Source organism: Pristiophorus japonicus, chromosome 21 (genome assembly GCF_044704955.1).
Source record: "Pristiophorus japonicus isolate sPriJap1 chromosome 21, sPriJap1.hap1, whole genome shotgun sequence".
In the NCBI taxonomy this organism is placed as follows: Eukaryota; Metazoa; Chordata; class Chondrichthyes; family Pristiophoridae; genus Pristiophorus; species Pristiophorus japonicus.
The window spans coordinates 77,476,851-77,497,068 of NC_091997.1; positions in this window are offsets into that span (position 1 = coordinate 77,476,851).

Consider the following 20,218-nt stretch of genomic DNA (forward strand, 5'->3'; position numbering starts at 1 on the left):
ACCCCACTGCTGACCAAGAATGGGGAGACACTCTTCAAGGACACTGAGTCAGTCAGGGCCTGCTGGAAGGAGCACTTCGACGAACTCATTAATCGAGACTCTGCCTTTGACACGAGAGTCCTCGACTCCATCCCGCAGCATGCTACCCGCCACCATCTCAGCAAAACCCCAGACATGCCCGAGGAAGAAAAGGCATCCACCGCCTCAACAACAACAACAAGGCATCAGGAGCAGATGGAATCCCTGCTGAGCTACTAAAGTATGGTGAAGCACTATTGACACGAACTCATGACCTCATCTTTCTTATCTGGAAGGAGGAGAGAGGAGGACACAAGGCTCCCCACCCACCCCTTCCCTCAACCACTGTCTGTCCCACCTGTGACAGAGACTGTCATTCTCGTATTGGAGTCTTCAGTTACCCGAGAACTCACTTTGAGAATGGAAGCAAGTCTTCCTCGATTTCGAGGGACTGCCTATGATCTGATCGTCTTTTATTAAAGAACTGGTCAACTGTGCAGGAAAGAGCTAACAAGAAACACAGAATTAGTTCTAAACATGTATAAGGCACTGAACATTTCAGGATGTGTGAGAGATCAAGAAGAGTCTTTCATGTCACTTTAACTAAAACAGATTATCTGGTCATTATCACATTTGTGGGAGCTTACTGTGTACAGTTTAGCTGCCGCGTTTCCTACATCAAAACAGTGGCAACATTTGAAGATACTTAATTAACTGTCGAGCTCTTTGGGACATCCTGATCGGCGCTATATAAATGCAAGGTCGTTTTTTTCTGATATGTGTTCAATTTATTGTGTTTTTTCTTCTCTCCTTCCAATCGTGATAATAAAAGAATGAAAGGCTTGCATTTATATAGCGCCTTTCACAACCACCAGATGTCTCAAAGCGCTTTACAGCAAATTAAGTGCTTTTGGAGTGCAGTCACTGTTGTAATGTGGAAAATGCAGCAGCCAACTTGTGCACAGCAAGCTCCCACAAACAGCAACGTGGTAATGACCAGGTAATCTGTTTTAGTTATGTAGATTGAGGGATAAATATAGGCTAGGACATTAGGTATAACTCCCCTGCTCTTCCTTAGCACTACACTGGGAGCGTCAGCCTAGATTTATGAGCTTTAGTTTCTGGAGGGCCACTTGAACCCACAACCTTCTGACTCAGAGACAAGTGCGTGACCCACTGAACCACGGCTGACACAATCTCATGCAGAACAGAGATCAGAGTGCATACTGGTGATGTTCAAGAGGGCAGAATTTGAGGAGCGCAGATATCTCATGGAGGGCGGGGGGAATGGGGGGTGGTTATGGGGCTGGAGGAGATTACAGAGATAGGGAGGGGGGCGAGGCCATGGAGGGATTTGAAAACAAGGATGAGAATTTTGAAGCGCATGAGGTGATGGGTGAGCGGGACTTGGTGCGAGTTCGGACACGGGCTGCCGAGTTTTGGATCACCTCAGGTTTTACGTAGGGTCAAATCTCAATGGAAGTGAAGTCCAAGGCCCAATACTATTTGTGCGCAGGGTAATTTTCTTGCTCAAAGGGGAAGCCCAGAAAACTAGCCGATGATCTGGTCATTATCTCATTGCTATTTGTGGGAACTTGCTGTGGGCAAATTGGCTGCAGTGTTTGCTTACAAAATAAGTGACTACACTTCAAAAGGTATTTTGAATGGGACTAACTGAGGACATGAAAGCTATGTCATGACTTCAAGTTTGTTCATTCTATCTTTCTGTTTCTCTCTCACTCAGACAGATTAGAGGGAATCTTGCTTTACATTTGAAGTACGCTGTACCGAACCTTCATGTTGTTTCGAGTGTCACCACAAAATCTTGGCTTAAAGACTGCAGGCTACAAATGCAGTCATGTGAAATGCCGCAAAGCAGTTTTGGTATTTTGATAGCTTTTCCGAAGCTATGATATTGGGAATTTCACATGAAATGGGGAAGTTTTAGCATAAAGAGATAAGAGACGTGATGATATCATCACAGTTGTTGCATTTCTCTGCAAAAACGGATTGATTATACTTCGAAAACTACTTCATTGGCTGTAAAGCGCTTTGAGGCGTCCGGTGGTCGTGAAAGGCGCTATATAAATGCAAGTCGAAAAGACTTGCATTTATATAGCGCCTTTCACGACCACAGGACATTCCAAAGCGCTTTACAGCCAATGAAGTACTTTTGGAGTGTAGTCACTGTTGTAATGTGGGAAACGCGGCAGCCAATTTGCGCACAGCAAGCTCCCACAAACAGCAATGTGATAATAACCAGATAATCTATTTTTGTTATGTTGATTGAGGGATAAATATTGGCCAGGACACCGGGGATAACTCCCCTGCTCTTCTTCAAAATAGTGCCCCGGGATCTTTTACATCCACCTGAGAGAGCAGACAGGACCTCGGTTTAACGTCTCATCTGAAAGACTGCTGCCGAAGCCCAATTAAGTGATTGTTACTTTAAATATCATTTTCCAGCAGGGTCAATTAATAGAATTAACAGAACCATAATTGTTACTTTTAAGGAAAAAAAAGGATTTTTCCCTTTTCCCCTTTCGATGTATCTGTGTTGTTGGAGGGGAGTTTCGTTGCAAAATTATTCTGGGCCAGTTTAAATAATGCATTCATGTGCATGCTGTCAGTTCGATGAATATAGTTTGCACTGAAATGGGATTTCATGTAGAAAATCTACTCTTTTTGCTGGTAGTTTCTGCACTTGGTCTCATGCGACCTAAAAGACCCTGAATGAGTAATCGCAAGAAGAAAATCTCTCGTGTCCGCACTTGTTGCTAGGAGATGTTCTGCCTCTTCCATTAAGGGCAGCATTGACCTGTTCAGGCTGCAGGAAGAGGAATTAATAGTACAAACTGCACCAGCGCTATTGTCAAAGAGCTTGGCTGGTAAAGCTACTGTTACAACAGAGGAAGAATAGTCGGTTTAAAGTGCAGAGTGAAAGGGACAGGGCCTCCAAATTCACTATCGCCCGTTCTGCACTACTGCCCAATACCAATTACATGCTCGTGGAGTGTTCCTTTTTCCTATCTACTACAATTACAATTCGTACTACAACTATACAGGGCATTGGTGAGGCCACATCTGGAGTTCTGTGGCCGAAGGAGCGGGGAGAGATTGTAGAGCAACAGGATCGAGGCTCAGGAAAGGAGAGAGTTCGAGTTCGGGGCCCAGAAGAGGCGTGGGCCCAGGGGCAGTATGGGCCAGCCCACACTGCGATATGTGTGCGCACTAGGCCCGTGCAGCAGAGCAAGTCTTCAGTCGTCTTGGTTAATCCTTGCCACTGGACCAAGACCTAGCTCTGTCGAGCCCGTGTGGTGGCTGGTGTGCAACGGCCACCACACGTTAAAAAAATCCACGCACAGGCATCTTCCACCCTTCAACATGTAGTTCAGGGCATGGAATATTAGGTCCTTCATTGAAACACCTGTGAACTCATACCTTTTTGGCATGGAAGCAAGTCATCCGCGTTTCAAGGGACTGCCTATGAATGCATGACTTTGTGCAGTTCTGGTCTCCTTACCTAAGAAATTACATACTTGCCTTAGAGGGAGTGCAATGAAGGTTCACTGGACTGGTTCCTGGGATGGGGGGATTGTCCTGTGAGGAGAGATTGAGTGGACTAGGCCTATGTTCCCCAGAGTTTAGAAGAATGAGAGGTTATCTCATTGAAGCAAGTAACATTCTTAAGGGGCTTGACAGGGTGAATGCTGAGAAAATGTTTCCCCTGGCTGGGAAATCTAGAATGGGGTCACAGTCTCAGAATAAGAAATCGGCCAGTTAGGATTGAAATGAGGAGAAATTTCTTCACTCAAAAGTGTTGTGAATCTCTGAAATTCTCTGCCCCACAGGGCTGCGGATGCTCAGTCATTGAGCATATTCAAGACAGAGGTCAATAGATTTTTGGGAACTAAGTAAATTAATGGATATGGGGATAGTGCAGGAAGGTGGAGTTGAGGTAAAAGATTAGCCATGACCTTGTTGAATGGTGGAGCAGGCTCGAAGGGCAAAATTACCTAATATAGATGTTCTCATCTGCTCTGTTTCTCTCCTTTGAATAATGTAACTTGCTTCTTATTTCGGAATAAGCATTTTGGCAGAACTGTGCCTTCCCTTTAAGCAAAGAAACCAGTTGATCCGCCATCACTCATTACGCTCTAATCCCTCTCGCGTCATATTTTTTGTGCTCCGTAGTAAAGTTATAGGTGAATTTTGTGCAAATAGAAACATAAAAAATAGGAGCAGTAGTAGGACATTTGGACCTTCGAGTCTGCACCGCCATTCAATATGATCATGACTGATCCTCTATCTCAACACCATATTCCCGCTTTTTCCCCATAGTCCTTGATGCCTTTTGTTTCTATAAGTCTATCTATCTCCCTCTTAAATATATTCAGTGACTTGGCCTCCACAGCGCTCTGTGGTAGAGAATTCCACAGGTTCACCACCTTCTGAGTGAAAACATTTCACCTCATCTCGGTCCTAAATTTCCCAAATATAGGGTAACGTTTGTGTCCAGGGACGGATGAAGTGGGGGGGGGGGGGGCGATGGAGCAGTCGCTCGGGGCCCAAGCCTAGAGTGGGGACCATACAGGGTGGGATTAAGGGTAAGGGTAAACAGTATTGACATAAGGGATGTAGCAAGAGCGGGGCGAAGAGCACCAGTATTGTTGGTTACTGTTTATACAAAGTTTCATCAAGGTATCGGTTTGATTGTTTGGAAACCTAATAAAATATTAAATGAGTGTCGTCATATTATCAATGAGAACATAACTTGAGATATAGACCTGACCTGATGCAGACTAAGTATAGTGTCCTGTAACTTAGCTCACTAATGTAAAGTAAATGTTAAAGTAAACTAGCACGAAATATAAAAACAGATAGCAAGAGATTCTATAGGTATAAGAAAAGGAAAAGAGTGGCTAAAATAAATGTTGGTCCCTTAGAGGACGAGACCGGGGAATTAGTAATGGGGAACATGGAGATGGCAGAAACTCTGAACAAATATTTTGTATCAGTCTTTATGATAGAGGACACTAACAATATTCCAACAGTAGATAATCAAGGGGCAATAGGGGGGGAGGAACTTAACACAATCACAATCACTAAGGAGGTGGTACTCAGTAAGATAATGGGACTAAAGGCAGATAAATCCCCTGGACCTGATGGCGTGCATCCTTGGGTCTTAAAAGAAGTAGCGGCAGGGATTGTGGATGCATTGGTTGTAATTTACCAAAATTCCCTGGATTCTGAGGAGGTGCAGGAGATTGGAAAACTGCAAATGTAACGCTCCTATTTAAAAAAGGAGGCAGACAAAAAGCAGGAAACTATAACATCTGTGGTTGGGAAAATGTTGGAGTCCATTATTAAAGAAGCAGTAGCAGGACATTTAGAAAAGCATAATTCGGTCAGGCAGAGTCAGCATGGATTTATGAAGGGGAAGTCATGTTTGACAAATTGACTGGAATTCTTTGAGGTATAACGAACAAGGTGGATAAAGGGGAACCCGTGGATGAGGTGTATTTGGACTTCCAGAAGGCATTTGACAAGGTGCCACATAAAAGTTCACGGGGTTGGGGGGAGTATATTAGCATGGATAGAGGATTGGTTAACTAACAGAGAACAGGGAGTCGGGATAAATGGTTCATTCTCGGGTTGGTAACCAGTAACCAGTGGGGTGCCGCAGGGATCAGTGCTGGGACCCCAACTATTTACAATCGATATTAACGACTTGAAAGAAAGGACAGAGTGTAGCGTAGCCAAGTTTTCTGATGATACAAAGATGGGAGGAAAAGTAATGTGTGAGGAGGACACAAAAAATTTGCAAAAGGACATAGACAAGCTAAGTGAGTGGGCAAAAATGGAGTATAATGTTGCAAAGTGTGAGGTCATGCACTTTGGCAGAAAAAAATCAAAGAGCAAGTTATTATTTAACTGGAGAAAAATTACAAAGTGCTGCAGTGCAGTGGGATCTGGGGGTACTGTGCATGAAACACAAAAGATTAGTATGCAGATACAGCAAGTGATCAAGAAGGCCAATGGAATCTTGGCCTTTATTGCAAAGGGGATGGAATATAAAAGCAGGGAAGTCTTCCTACATTTATATAGGGTATTGGTGAGGCCACACCTGGAATACTGCGTGCAGTTTTGGTTTCCATATTTACGAAAGGATATACATGCTCTAGAGGCAGTTCAGAGAAGGTTCACTAGGTTGATTCCGGGGATGAGGGGGTTGACTTATGAGGAAAGGTTGAGTAGGTTGGGCCTCTACTCATTGGAATTCAGAAGAATGAGAGGTGATCTTATCGAAACGTATAAGATTATGAAGGTGCTTGACAAGGTGGATGCAGAGAGGATGTTTCCACTGATGGGGGAGACTAGAACTAGGGGGTATAATCTTAGAATAAGGGGCCGCCCATTTAAAACTGAGATGAGGAGGAATTTCTTCTCTCAGAGGGTTGTAAATCTGTGGAATTCGCTGCCTCAGAGAGCTGTGGAAGCCAGGACATTGAATAAATTTAAGACAGAGATAGACAGTTTCTTAACCGATAAGGGAGTAAGGGGTTATGGAAAGCGGGCAGGGAAGTAGACCTGAGTCCACGATCGGATCAGCCATGATCGTATTAAATGGCGGAGCAGGCTCGAGGGGCCGTATGGCCTACTCCTGCTCCTATTTCTTAAGTTCTTATGTAATGTCATTTACTGCAGGATGTGAATGGGAGTAGGAGGCCCCTTGGCTGGGGTACTGTCTGGGGCCCGAGGCACCCTTAATCAGTCCTTCTTTGTGTCACAGCTTGACTCAGCTGGTGGAAATTGCCTACAAAACGACAAGCGATGACCCTTCAGCAGTAATCCATTGATGTCCTGAGGATGCGGTTGACGCCGGTGATAAATGTTACAATTTAGTGCTCTCAGCGCAGAATGTTGCACGATGAGGAGTCCAGTCCAGAGATCATGTTGGCTGCGTTGCCAACGTGCAGTTTCATTGTTCAAAGCTCCACATTGGGAGGTGTAAATCGCAAGATCTACTCAATAATCAGGCAAATTAAATAAGCATGTTACTTGGCATCAAACAGCATGCATAATGTGGAGGATAAAACCAAGCCAACTGAGTTTAATCCAATAATAATCAACGTGTATAATGGCCTTAGAACATTCTGTTTCCATTACCAACGTCAACATTTTTTCTTTGCTTTTCAAGGTGAAAAATGCATCAAGTGGCAGCTAGTGCTTAATTGGGCAGCACTCTCACCTCGGAAGGTTGTGGGTTCAAATCCCACTCCAGGATTGAGCACATAAATCTAGGCTGACATACATCATCATAGGCGATCCCTCGTATCGAGGATGACTTGCTTCCACGCCAAAAAGGGATGAGTTCACAGGCGGAAGGACCGAATATTTCAGATCCCGAACTACATGTTGAAGGGTGGAAGATGCCTTTGCGTGGATTTTTTTTAAACGTGTGGTGGCCGTTGCACCCCAGCCATCACACGGCTTGATAGTGTTAGGTCTTGCTCCAGTGGCAAGGATTAACCAAGACGACTGGAGACCAGCTCTGCTGCACGGACCTAGTGTGCACACATATCGCAGTGTGGGCAGGCCCGTGCTGCCCCTGGGACCATGCCTCTTCTGAGCCCCAAACTCACGCCTCTCCCGGGCCCCGATCAGGTCGCTCCACGATCTCACGCCGCTACTTCGCCCCGACCTCACCTCTCCTGCTGTACCTGTCCACGCTCCAATCAGCGACCTGGACCTTGCTGATGTCCAATCCAGTCGCCCTCTTCATAGCCGTCGCTCTCCAGCATGTGCTGTATCTTGAAGTGGCATGTTCCTTTGTAAGCCCCGACCTGCTGATGGTCCTTGCAGGTCGGGGCCTTCCAACACAGTACACCCCAGTGGCACTCCAATGCAGTTCTGAGGGAATGCTGCACTGTCGGAGGTGCAGTCTTTCAGATGAGAAATTAACCCGAGACACCATCTGCCCTACTAGGTGGGCATAGAGGATCTCATGACACTATTTTGAAGAAGAGCAGGGTATTTGCCTCTGTTGTTCTGGCTAATATGTCAGCAAGGGCTCGACGAGCCGAATGGCCGAATGGCCTTCTTCCGTGACAGCAGCAATTACAAGAGAATGTATAATATGAATGCGATAGAATTTGTAGCTCTCTCCCCAATAACTTGCCAATTAGAGCTCAGAGTGAAATGGAATAGACTACTCTGGCATCCCAACACTTGATCAAAATCACCCAAGCCATTCCAACACTACATCTACAGCCATTTAAATTAAGCCGCCAGGCATGTCACCTCTGTTTCACCCACCTTTGAATCTCACTAACATCCACTGGGTCTGAAATCCCGGTCGAGCTCTTCCCGCGGGCAAACGACTGAAAAAGTTAAAAAAGATGCGCACCTACTTGTTCCTGTTGCGCCCGTTCGAACTTCCGATCCTGATACGCATGTCCCGACGTATCGCAGCACGTGCACGTCGGGACATGCGCAGGCCTCGAACTGGAGTCACATGGCTCTGGGCAGCCAATCAAGGTACAGAATTTTCTCATTCATAATAATGGGAACTCCGTAAGTTGGGCTTCCCATTATTATGAATGAGAAACCCCCCCCAAACACACAAAACATAAATAAAAAATAGAAAAATACACAACATATTTAAGATTCATAAATTAAAGCTCTTATTAAAAAAAAATATTTTCCCAACTTTTAAAAATAAACTTACCGTAATGGGGAGGGTTTTTAACAATAAAATGTGTTTTTATAACTATTTTTAAATGTTTTTGTGTATTTTTAAACACTGATTGGTGGATGGCAGAAGTTCAAGGTGCATGGGATCATGGGAGTTGATTGGTCAGTGTTCTGAGACTTGATTGGCTGAACTCTGGTTCAGGTTCAGCTGTCTGATTGGTTGACGACGGCCGATCACTGATTGGTTTGAAGTGACTCGACATGTGATGGATCTCGGTGCATCAGACAATGTTTTATAAGAGCAGGAGTACGATACCATGCAATCCATAATGTACTGGTCTGCTGCTCAGGTGAAAGGAAGAAAGAAAGACTTGCATTTATATAGCACCTTTCACAACCACTGGACGTCTCAAAGCACTTTACCACCAATGAAGTAATTTTGGAGTGTAGTCACTGATGTAATGTGAGAAATGCAGCAGCCAATTTACAAACAACAAGCTCCCACAAACAGCAATGTGATAATGACCAGATAATCTATTTTTTTGTTATGTTGATTGAGGGATAAATATTGGCCAGGGCACTGGGGATCACTCCCCTGCTCTTCTTCGAAATAGTGGCATAGGATCTTTTACATCCAACTGAGAGAGCAGACGAGGTGTTGGTTTAATGTCTCTTCCGAAAGACGGCACCTCCGACAGTGCAGCACTCCTTCAGCACGGCACTGGGGTATCAGCCTAGATTTTTCATGCTCAAGTCCCTGGAGCTGTGTATCACCTGGCCTGTCTCTTTAATGTCCAATTGTTGAAAACAGGCACATTCTGAGGTGAGTGGGTAGCTGAGCACATTGTGAGTGCAATTAGTGAACAGATTGCCAGCAACTAATAGATTCCAAGACGTCAGAAAAGCAGCAGATAATTACTTGCTTTCTTTTCTTTGACTAGACTTTCCACATTGCTGGCCATCACCCAAAAAATGGGTGATGTTGCAGCGATGTACGACGTCTCAGCCTCACTGATCGCTGGAAGATCGCACATTTTTTTTTGAGCGATTTTCCCCTCGGCGATAGGCCAGCGATGTGAAATGGGCGATCCAAAATGCCGGGGATGTGACATTCACCCACCAAACGGCCAGCGATGTGGAAGGCAAAAGCTTCCCGAGCAACGGGCTTCTGCACATGTGTGGAAGGTCAGGGGTCATCCACACATGGCAGAAGGCACAAGGAGGGGCAGAGAGAGAGAGAGAGGATAGAGAGAGAGGAGGAAGGCAGAGACAGAGAGGAGAGAGCATTGTTCATTGTAGGTTAAATTGTTTAAATGTTCGTTCATAGTTGGGAGGGTGGGTGGATTGGTGGGGAGGAGGGTGTTTGAAAAGAATTCTGTTTGCAATAAATATTTTTAATGATTTTAACAATTGTTATGCATTCTCTGATAAGGTTAGTTAACCTAGGCATTTTGAATAATTTAACATCCTTATTCTCTTGTTATAACATTACTTAAGTTAAGCATTAATGCAAATGCTACACTACAAAGGCCAGGCCAGTGCAGGCAAGGTTAAAAAGTAACTCAGCGTAACTCAACGCAAATGCAACTTTTGTATAAACGTAATTGTTAATCTAATGTAAATGTGACAATCCCCAATGTAAGTTCATGCAAAGCGTTCCTTTATTAGCTGCTGATTCAACAGCTTTGCAGCTGCGTAACTCCCATGGGATACTGATCTTCTGGGGCGGGGGGGGCGGGTGATAGGACCATGGCTACATCGCCAGGCTGGTCCTCCCCAAGGTCCTCACCAGCCTCCTCTTCCTCCTGCTCCTCCTCCTCCTCTTGCTCCTCACCGGCTGGAGGTGGACCTGCAACCCCATCTGGCATTTGTTGTCCTCTCCTTATTGCTAGGTTATGTAGCATGCAAAGCACCACAATAAACTTAGCGACTTGGTCAGGATGGTACTGTAGGCTGCTACCAGAGTGGTCCAGGCATCTGAAGTGCTGCTTGAGGACTCCCAATTGTCTTCTCGACGATGTTCCGTGTTGCAATGTGGCTTTCGTTGTAACGTTTCTCCGCTTCAGTGACGGGATTACGCAGTGGGGTCATCAGCTAGCTGGCAAGGCCATATCCCTTAACCCCCAGCATCCAACCGTGACCTTCTGGCTGATTGACAAACAGGTCAGGGATAGCACTCTCTTATAGGATGTGCGCATCATGGATGCTGCCAAGAAATGTAGCATTAACCGTCAGAATGAGTTGGCTGTGGTCAACAACAAGCTGCACATTTAGGGAGTGGAATCCCTTTCTGTTACGAAACACCACCGCATTCTGTAAAGGTGTTTTCATGGTGATGTGCGTGCAGTCTATTGCTCCCTGCACGTTGGGGGAGTTTGCTGTTCTGGAGAAACCCAAAGCCCTCCGAGTCTGTGCCTCCCTGGTCATAGGGAAGCTTATAAAGTTCATTCTGTGACTCTCATCGATGACCTCCTTCCGGAAGCACAGCCTCCTAAGAACGTGTTTCCAGACAAGTTGAGGTAAAATTGCTTTTCCAAGTACCTCCGTTGGCTGTAGGCTCGCCTCCTCTGTCGCTGTCTATGCATTACTCTGTCACCTCTTCGATTGATCCTTTCAGAAACCAGCGTGTGAGCAGTTTCGAGTAATGGCACAGAAAGCATAGGCCCCATCACTAGCAATAATTTTTTTCACTTGTTATAAATGCACTTTTCAGTTAAAAAATGTCTAATGTACTAAGCTACAATTAATTGTCCAATGAAATATAGGTATAAATCTGAGTTGATCTATCTGTGAAATAGTCTTAAATAACTAACAAATATCTCAGCTGCAGCTTTTTTGCTGCCACCTCCCTTGCTCCGAAATTCAAAATGGCGTCCGTAGTGCCCATTTCGATGACGAAGGCCCAGGAAAAACAACTATTATCCGGCGATGTTCTCGGCGAGCGATCAGCCCGGCGAAGTGCCGAAAGTTGGGATGGGCGATGTGCGGGCGATCACCTCAGCAATCAGTTCGACAAAGTGAGCCAAAACTTGGGGGCTTAATTTTCTGGCGATGTTTCTGGCCCAGTTTCCATATTTTGGTCAAAATGGGCGATAGAGGTCCGTTTTGGGAGATATATGGCCGATATATGGGCAATGTGAAGTGGAAAGTCTAGCCCTTTGTTTTTACAATGTCCCCGAGTGATAATTCCCTCAGATTATATCCCTTAAGATATTAGCTATGAGGGAAGATTGGATAGGCTGGAGTTGTTTTCTTTGGAACAGAGGCTGAGGGGTGACCTTATTGAGGTGTATAAGCAAGCGTTCCTACACAGCAAGCGAGCTCCAGGTGGGTAGAGGAAACACCCTCAAAGCCTCCTTGATAAAGTGCAACATCCCCACCAAAACCTGGGAGCCCCTGGCCAAGGACCGCTCTAATGGAAGAAGAGAGTCCAGGAGGGCACTGAGCACCTCGAGTCTCGTCGCCGAGAGCATGCAGAAATCAAGCGCAGGCATCGGAAGGAGCGTGCAGCAAACCAGACTCCCTTTCCTCCAACAACTGTCTGTTCCACCTGTGGTAGAGACTGTTTGTCACCTGAGAACTGACTTTTAGAGTGGAAGCAAGTCTTCCTCGATTTCGAGGGACTGCCTATGATGATGATGATGGTATAAAATCATGAGGGGCCTAAATAGAGTGGATATGAAGGACCTATTTCCCTGAGCAGGGGTTCCATAACTAGGAGGCATAGATTTAAAGTAACTGGTAGGAGGTTTAGAGGGGCAATTAGAGGATTTGAGGAGAACCTGTTTCACCCAGAGGGTGGTGAGGGTCTGCAACTCACTGCCTGAAAGGGTGGTAGAGGCAGAAACCCTCATAGCATTTAAAAAGTACTGGGACTGGGTTATGTACTTGAAGTGCCGTAAACTACAGGGCTACGAACCAAGACCTGGAAAGTGGGATTAGGCTGGATAGACACAATGGCCTCTTCCCGTGCCATAAATGTCTATGATTCTATGATTAATCTTGTATATGTCTCTTCAAAAGAACAGTTCCTTTTCTAAGCAATATAACTTGCTGCTACCTTTTATGAAAGTTTCTCGCCGTTATGATCCAAAGACATTTTTCATTACAACCAGACAGACGGTTCCCAGAAAAGAAAATTACAATTGATTCATCACTTCCTGCTGTTGACATGTGAGAAAAGCCCAGGATTTTTCCATTACTTTCCATCCACAGCGCCGTTAATAGCTTATTTGGTGTTTTTTGATTAAAATTTGGAAAAGCCCATTACTTTGTTCCTCCAACATCCACTCGTGAATAAATGTGAAGTTTGAGCCTTCATAAACCATTATATTCATCGCAACGAGCGAGCAACACTATCGTAATGGATATCAGCGTTGCGTTAGCAAAGGAACAAGGCTGCCTCGAAGATGTGTTATCTCCAAATGGCCTTGCAATCTCTCTTTATCTTATACATCTATTCACGTGTCATAACCCAGATTGTACTGCCTCTATTTTTCTTGAAGGAAGATGATAATTTTGTAACATCCTCCCAGCAGAAACAAGAGTGACAAGATACGAGTGGCATCAGAGCTTGCGAACAGAGGGGAACTAGTATTTAATTTTTGCCACTACAGTTGGTAGATTATGTGACCCACTAATATGTGACCCACGAATTAGGCCTGCGAGCACTATCGGAGCAGGCCGGGGAGCGGAAGGAGCAGTGTGGCGGTGTACCACTCCAGGGAGCAACACGGGCTGGCGCAGGAGAGCAACGGCAGTGAAAAGGGACATCACCAAGATCCAGGTCGGTGATTGGAGCGTGGGCAGGTACATCAGGAGCGGCGAGGTCGGGGCGAAGGAGCGGCGAGAGATTGTAACTGGATGTGATCGGGGCCCGGGAGAGGCGCGAGTTCGGGGCCCAGGAGAGGCGAGGGCCCAGGGGCAGCACGGGCCCAGCCCACACTGCGATATGTGCGCTCGGTCTGTACAGCAGAGCTGGTCTCCAGTTAGTCTTGATTAACACTTGCCACTGAACCAAGACCTAGCTCTGTCAAGCCCGTGTGGGGGCTGGTGTGCAACGGCCACCCCACGTTAAAAAAAATCCACGCACAGGCATCTTCCACCCTTCACAATGTAGTTCGGGATCCGGAATATTAGGTCCTTCATTGAAATAACTGTGAACTTGTTGATGTGGAAGCAAGTCATCCTCGATTCAAGGGACTGCCTATGATGATCCTTGAAATAAGACATTTTGTCATGCCTTTTTTTTCTGTATATTGTCATACATAGCAGAGCACATGGGCCTAGATATCGCCGCTGGGGAAGGGGTAACGGGGCGCGGTGAGCGGATCGACTCCCGCTAACTTCGGCGAGAGGTTTGCGGCGGCACTAGACGTTGCGGCCCGATCTCCTTCGCCCGGAGATGGTGACGTCATCGCCGCGCACATCGCCCCGGACCCGAACTTCGGTTCCCGCCCCCTGCAGCGTCGCTGGGCGACAACACCCGACAGTTGCAGGAGGCGTTGTTCGGGCGCCCGGGCGCTTCAGGGCGAGGGAGGGGTGGTGGTGGGGGGGGGGGGGGGAGTTAAAGGGGAGGTGGCCGAGGTAAGTACATCAATTTCCACAACGGTGTTTTGCAATATTTTACATTCTCCTTCGGCCACGATCGATCGGCCCGGCGCTCTGCTGCAGGGCATGGGGCTGATCGGGCCGGATCGTGGCTGCCATCGGGGATCGGCTCACCGGTCTCAATGCGGGCCTGCAGTGATGACCCTTCCCTTTAAGGGAGGGAAGGAGCGGTGATACGCAGCAGTGCGGCACATGACATGCCCTTACATCCTGGAGCCAGTGCTGGTCCTCCAGCGTGATGTCCCAGTGTCCATATCTCTCCACCCTCATTCATAAAAATAGCATCGAATTTGATGGCTCGTTAATGAGTGATGGAGCCTAAGTGGTTCTCCAGCTCTGCTGATTTGGACGCAGCTACCTTTTAGGAGCGCCACACGTGTTTTCTTTGATGTTTTACCCTGGGCTACTGCAATAACAGTACAGATTTCAACCTTGAAACCCTGCTCGAGTTCATTTCTCGCGTCCACCTGTCAGTTTGACACGATCAACTGTAAATAGCGCTGTCGGATTCTCGTAACGAGAACAAGAGCAATAACTTACGGGACAGGACCCTCCAGATCTGTCATCAGATTTCCCCGGCAAAGGGCCGGAGACAGAGTAAAATTGATCTCCCTTTAGCCCAGCTCCTAATCAGGTGTATCTGTCAGTTTTACTCAGCTCGCAAGCCATCTTGCCTCTGAGTCAGACGCCTGCGGGTTCAAGCCTCACTCCAGGACCGTAACAATCTTAGCTAACACTGAGGGAGTTCCTCCCCCGCCCCCCCCACCCCTGTGTCCTGGCCAATATTGAGCCCTCACCTCGTCATCACTAAAACAGATTGGGGGAGAAATTGGGCTCGTTTGCGCCTCCCGTTAATGCCACATAGGGGCGCTAACGGGGTGCAAACAACTTTTCCCCCGGGTGTGGCACCGCTAACAACTCCAGTTAAATTCCATGGGAGTTTAGCGGCAGCGGTAACAGGTAGCACCCTGCATCGCCGATGACAACGTCATCACCGTGTGCAACGACCCTGTCTTCACCCCGGTACGGAAAATTCGTCCGCGCCCCGTGAAGCCTCCGCGGTGGCCACGTTTCCCGCCCGCAGAGCGTCGTCATCTTGGCCCCTCCCCTTTAATGAAAAGGGGAGGGGCCCTGTCTTCCCGCCAGCGCCACGCGTCCCTCCGCGTCGCGCCACAACCTTCGCGTGGCTTTGCTCTCCGCCCTCGCCCCCAGGGAGGGCGATATTTTGCACCCTGCTTCCTCTTGGGGGCAATAAGCCCAATATCGGTCATGGGGGCGAGACTACCGCGCCTGTGCAGGAACTCCCGCCTCGCGGCATGGGGCGGAACCAAATTTCGCCCCGCCGATCTCATTGCAGTTTGTGGGGAGCTTGCTGTGCACCAATTGGCTGCCCTGTTTCCTACAATTACAACAGTGACTACACTTCAAAATTACTTCAATAGGCTGTGAAGTGCTTTGGAACATCCTACGGTTGAGAAAGGGGCTATATAAATGCAAGTTCTTTCTTTCTTGCTACATTGTGAAACATGCTGATTGGTCAGGGGGGCGTAAAAAATTCCATGCCAGTATTTGAAGAAGAGCAGAGAGCTCTCCCGGTGACTTGCCCTCCCTCGTGCATGACTGCCAAAACAGATGACCCGGTCGTTTTATTTTAATTTTTCTGTATGTGGGCACTTACTGCGCACACATTGTCTGCCGTGTCTGTTTACATAACAACAGTGACTACACTCCAAAAGAGCGATTCATTGCTTGCAAAGCTCGTTGGGACATTTTGAGAACATGATAAATGAAAGTTCTTTTTTTCTTCTTGAAGAAGTACATCTTTTCTTTCTTCTACATTTTTCTTGAAGTCCTGAGTGCTACAATAAACATCGATGGCCTCAACCAGGTAGTCTATAGTCGATTTTTCCTGTGATCGCTACCTATCTGGCTTCACTGCACTGCTTTCTGCCCTCCTGAACATCCCTGATTAGAATCGTTCAGCCATCGGTGGCCGTGCCTTCTGTTGCCTGGGCCCCAAGCTCTGTAAGTCCCTCCCTAGACCTCTCCGCCTCTCTACCTCTCTTTCCTCCTTTAAGACGCTCCTTAAAACCCACCTCTTTGACCAAGCTTTTGGTCACCTGTCCTAATTTCTCCTTATGTGGCTCAGTGTCAAATTTTTGGGGTTGTCTAATAATACTCCTGTGAAGCGCCTTGGGACGTTTTACTACGTTTATGGCGCTATATAAATGCAAGTTGTAGCTGTTGTTCTTTCTTGCAAACAAGACACACAAAGGTTGTGCTGCAAACGGAGATTAGACCGTGAAAGTATCTGTGTGCAAACCCTTTTTAAACAGGTCATTACCTCTGTGAAAACAGATAATGAGGAGTCCATGTGAATGCATTAATCTAATATTTCCATCATGCCATGTCACGGCTTGTCCTTTGATGCCAAGCCTAAATCCTCCAAGAATATGTCAGCCCAGATTGGGACAGTGACCATCTTGAGTTGGTGTTTTTATAGTCACTAACAAATATTAATTTAAAGACAGATAAATAAAGGACTAGTATTCTTCAGATAATGCCAGAGTATAGAGCTATTGTAGTGCATTATCCTGCAACAATAGATTCTCACAACATAGACGGAGGCCATTCGTCCCATCATTCTTGTGCCGGCTCTGTGAAAGAGCTATCCAATTAATCCCACTCTCCTGCCCTTTCGTCGTAGCCCTGCAATATTCTTACCTTCAAGAATTTATCCATTTCTCTTTTGAAAATTACTATTAAATCTGCTCCCACCGCCTTTTGAGGCAGCGCGTTCCAGATCATAATAACTCACTGAGTAAAACATGTTTTACTCACCTTGTACAGGGCCTTGAATATTGTGTACAGTTTTGGTCTTCTAATCTGAGGAAGGACATTCTTGCTATTGAGGGAGTGCAGCGAAGGTTTACCAGACTGATTCCCGGGATGGCAGGACTGACATATGAAAAAAGACTGAATCGACTAGGTTTATCGACTGGAATTTAGAAGAATGAGAGGGGATCTCATAGAAACACATAAAATTCTGACAGGATTGGACAGGTTAGATGCAGGAAGAATGTTCCCGATGTTGGGGAAGTCCAGAACCAGGGGTCACAGTCTAAGGATAAGGGGTAAACCATTTAGGACCGAGATGAGGAGAAATTTCTTCACTCAGAGAGTTGTTAACTTGTGGAATTCTCTACCACAAAAAGTTGTTGAGGCCAGTTCATTAGATATATTCAAAAGGGAGTTAGATGTGGCCCTTACGGCTAAAGTGATCAAGGGGTATGGAGAGAAAGCAGGAATGGGGTACTGAAGTTGCATGATCAGCCATGGTCATATTGAATGGTGGTGCAGGCTCTAAGGGCCGAATGGCCTACTCCTGCACCTATTTTCTATGTTTCTATGTTCCTATGTTTCCCTCTGGTTCTTTTGTCAATCGTCTTAAAACTGCTTACCGACCCTCCTGCCAGTGGAATCAGTTTCTGCCAATTTGCTCTATCAAAACATCTCATGATTTCGAACACCTCCATTAAATCTTCCCTTGACCTTCTTTGCTCAAAGCAGAACAATCCCAGCTTCTCTAATCTCTCCACATAAAAATGATTAGATCGTTCATCTAAAATTCTCTTCTTCTGTGTTTTTACAGTTTAAATAAACAAGTTAATGCCTCCCTTAAAGTAACGGAAGCGGAATTTCTTAGAAGCACACTAAATAGATACAAGCAAAGTTCATTTATATAGCACGATTCAGGTCTCAAAATGCTTCACTGCCAATGAATTATTTTTGAAGTATAGTCACCATTGTTACATAAGCAAACATAGCAGTCAATTTGTGCACAGCAAGTCCCACAAGCAACTAATGAGACAAATGGGAAGTTAAGCTGCTTTTGGTGAGGTTGGTTGAGGGATGAAAGTTGACCAGAACACCAGGAGAACCCCTTTTGCTCTTCTTCAAATAGTGCCAGGGATTGTCTACATCCATCTGATCATGTAGTTAGGAGCTTGAATGGCATTCAATATTTACATATTTCAATGTGAAGGCCTGAGTGCTGAGTTTTCGATTCTGCTCATTTCGGGGTGGGAATGACGGCCGGGGGCGGTAAAGCTTGCGCCCGGGAACAGTTTGCGCCTCAGTCGGCAAAATTCATCAGCTGAGCCCTGAGTGTGGGGTGGAGCGCTAAGGGAGGCATTGTACACCTCTCTCAGGGCGCTAGGTCGGCTGAGCATGCGAAAATCCCGAGCTAAACAGTCGGCCTCGGAGTACCCTGACAGGCCGGGGGCGGGGAGGAACCTGAAAATACTCACCCAAAACATTCCCAATCAATAACTCACGCCACCACAATATAAATCGTAAAAAAAATAAAATAAAAACCAATCACACTTCCTGAAGTCGACATTACTTACCTCACTGCCACCGCTACAGCTCGGACCGCCCGCTTTCACAGGCGGTCCCAGCAGGGGGCGCTCTACAGATCGGGCGGCAACCAAATATCAAGCCGGCGTGTCACAACCGGCTCACCTCCCCCGGGCGGTAACGTTCTGCACCCGGTCGAAACCGGCGGCAAATGTCCCGGCGGGGTGCTGGAAGCTGGCCGTCTGCCCGGCAGTGCTTACCGGTGGCACTTCCGCCCCTCTGGGGCGCTACAGGGGCGACAGAAGCCCGAAAATCCAGCCCTGAGATGTTTATTCATCTCAGAAAATCAAGAGATTGTAGGTTTGGGCAGCGAGTTGTTGCGATCTGGAACGCACTGCCGGAAAGGGAGGTGAAAGCAGATTCAATAGTATCTTTCGAAAGTGTTATGTCTGTAATGCACTTATGAATGACTCCACGAGGCAATGTGTTGTACTCAAACTGTAGTGACCTTGGTCCTTTATTCGTAACTCCAGAGTGAGGCACAAGCATGGTGGGCAGCCTTTTATACTGGGCCCTGCACACCCATGTAAGTGACCCTCAGGTCTCCCACTGCAGTGCCCTCTGGTGGACAGCCTCTGCTGCAGGGGCAGGAAACCCCAGTCTCCACCAGTTGCACCCTCTAGTGGTGCCAGCACAGTATATACACAGTGTAAACCTTATTGACAGTACATCAGGTAACAAGTCTCCATCTTATGCAACTATACAGTGACTACACAGAGTATATCTATAGTCTGCATATATAACAGAAAGAGAATTGGATAAATACTTGAAGGGGATGAAATTGCAGTGGCTATGGGGAAAGGGCAGGAGAGTGGGACTAATTGGATAGCTCTTAGAAAGAGCCAGCACAGGCTCGATGGGGAGAATGGCCTCTTTCTGTGCTGTATCATTCTATGGTTCTATGAAATGGAGAAGTTCCTTCAACTGATTTGATTTCAAGCTTCTTAGAATAACACGACCCATATAGATACGAAAAACTTGCATTATACCCATGGACTGATGGGACGCAGTGCATGAACCTGATCCCTCCTTTATCTACTCAACTGTAGTTTATTTTTTTTAGCAGTGGGGGAGGAACTGCATAGTTTTGACAGCATTTTGCTTCAATGTCATCAGTCTGCGGAATACTAAGGAAACACGGCAATTTCAAGCTGCCGGTTGTTTGATGTTCTCAATGCTCTGGAAATATAGAAACATAGAAAATAGGAGCAGTAGTAGGCCATTCGGCCCTTCGAGTCTACACCACCATTCAATATGATCATGGCTGATCCTCTATCTCAACACCATAATCCCACTTTTTCCCCATACCCCTTGATGCCTTTTGTTTCTAGAAATCTATCTATCTCCCTCTTAAATATATTCAGTGACTTGGCCTCCACAGCCTTCTGTGGTAGAGAGTTCCACAGGTTCACCACCCTCTGAGTGAAAACATTTCTCCTCATCTCGGTCCTAATTTTCCTACCCCGTATCCTGA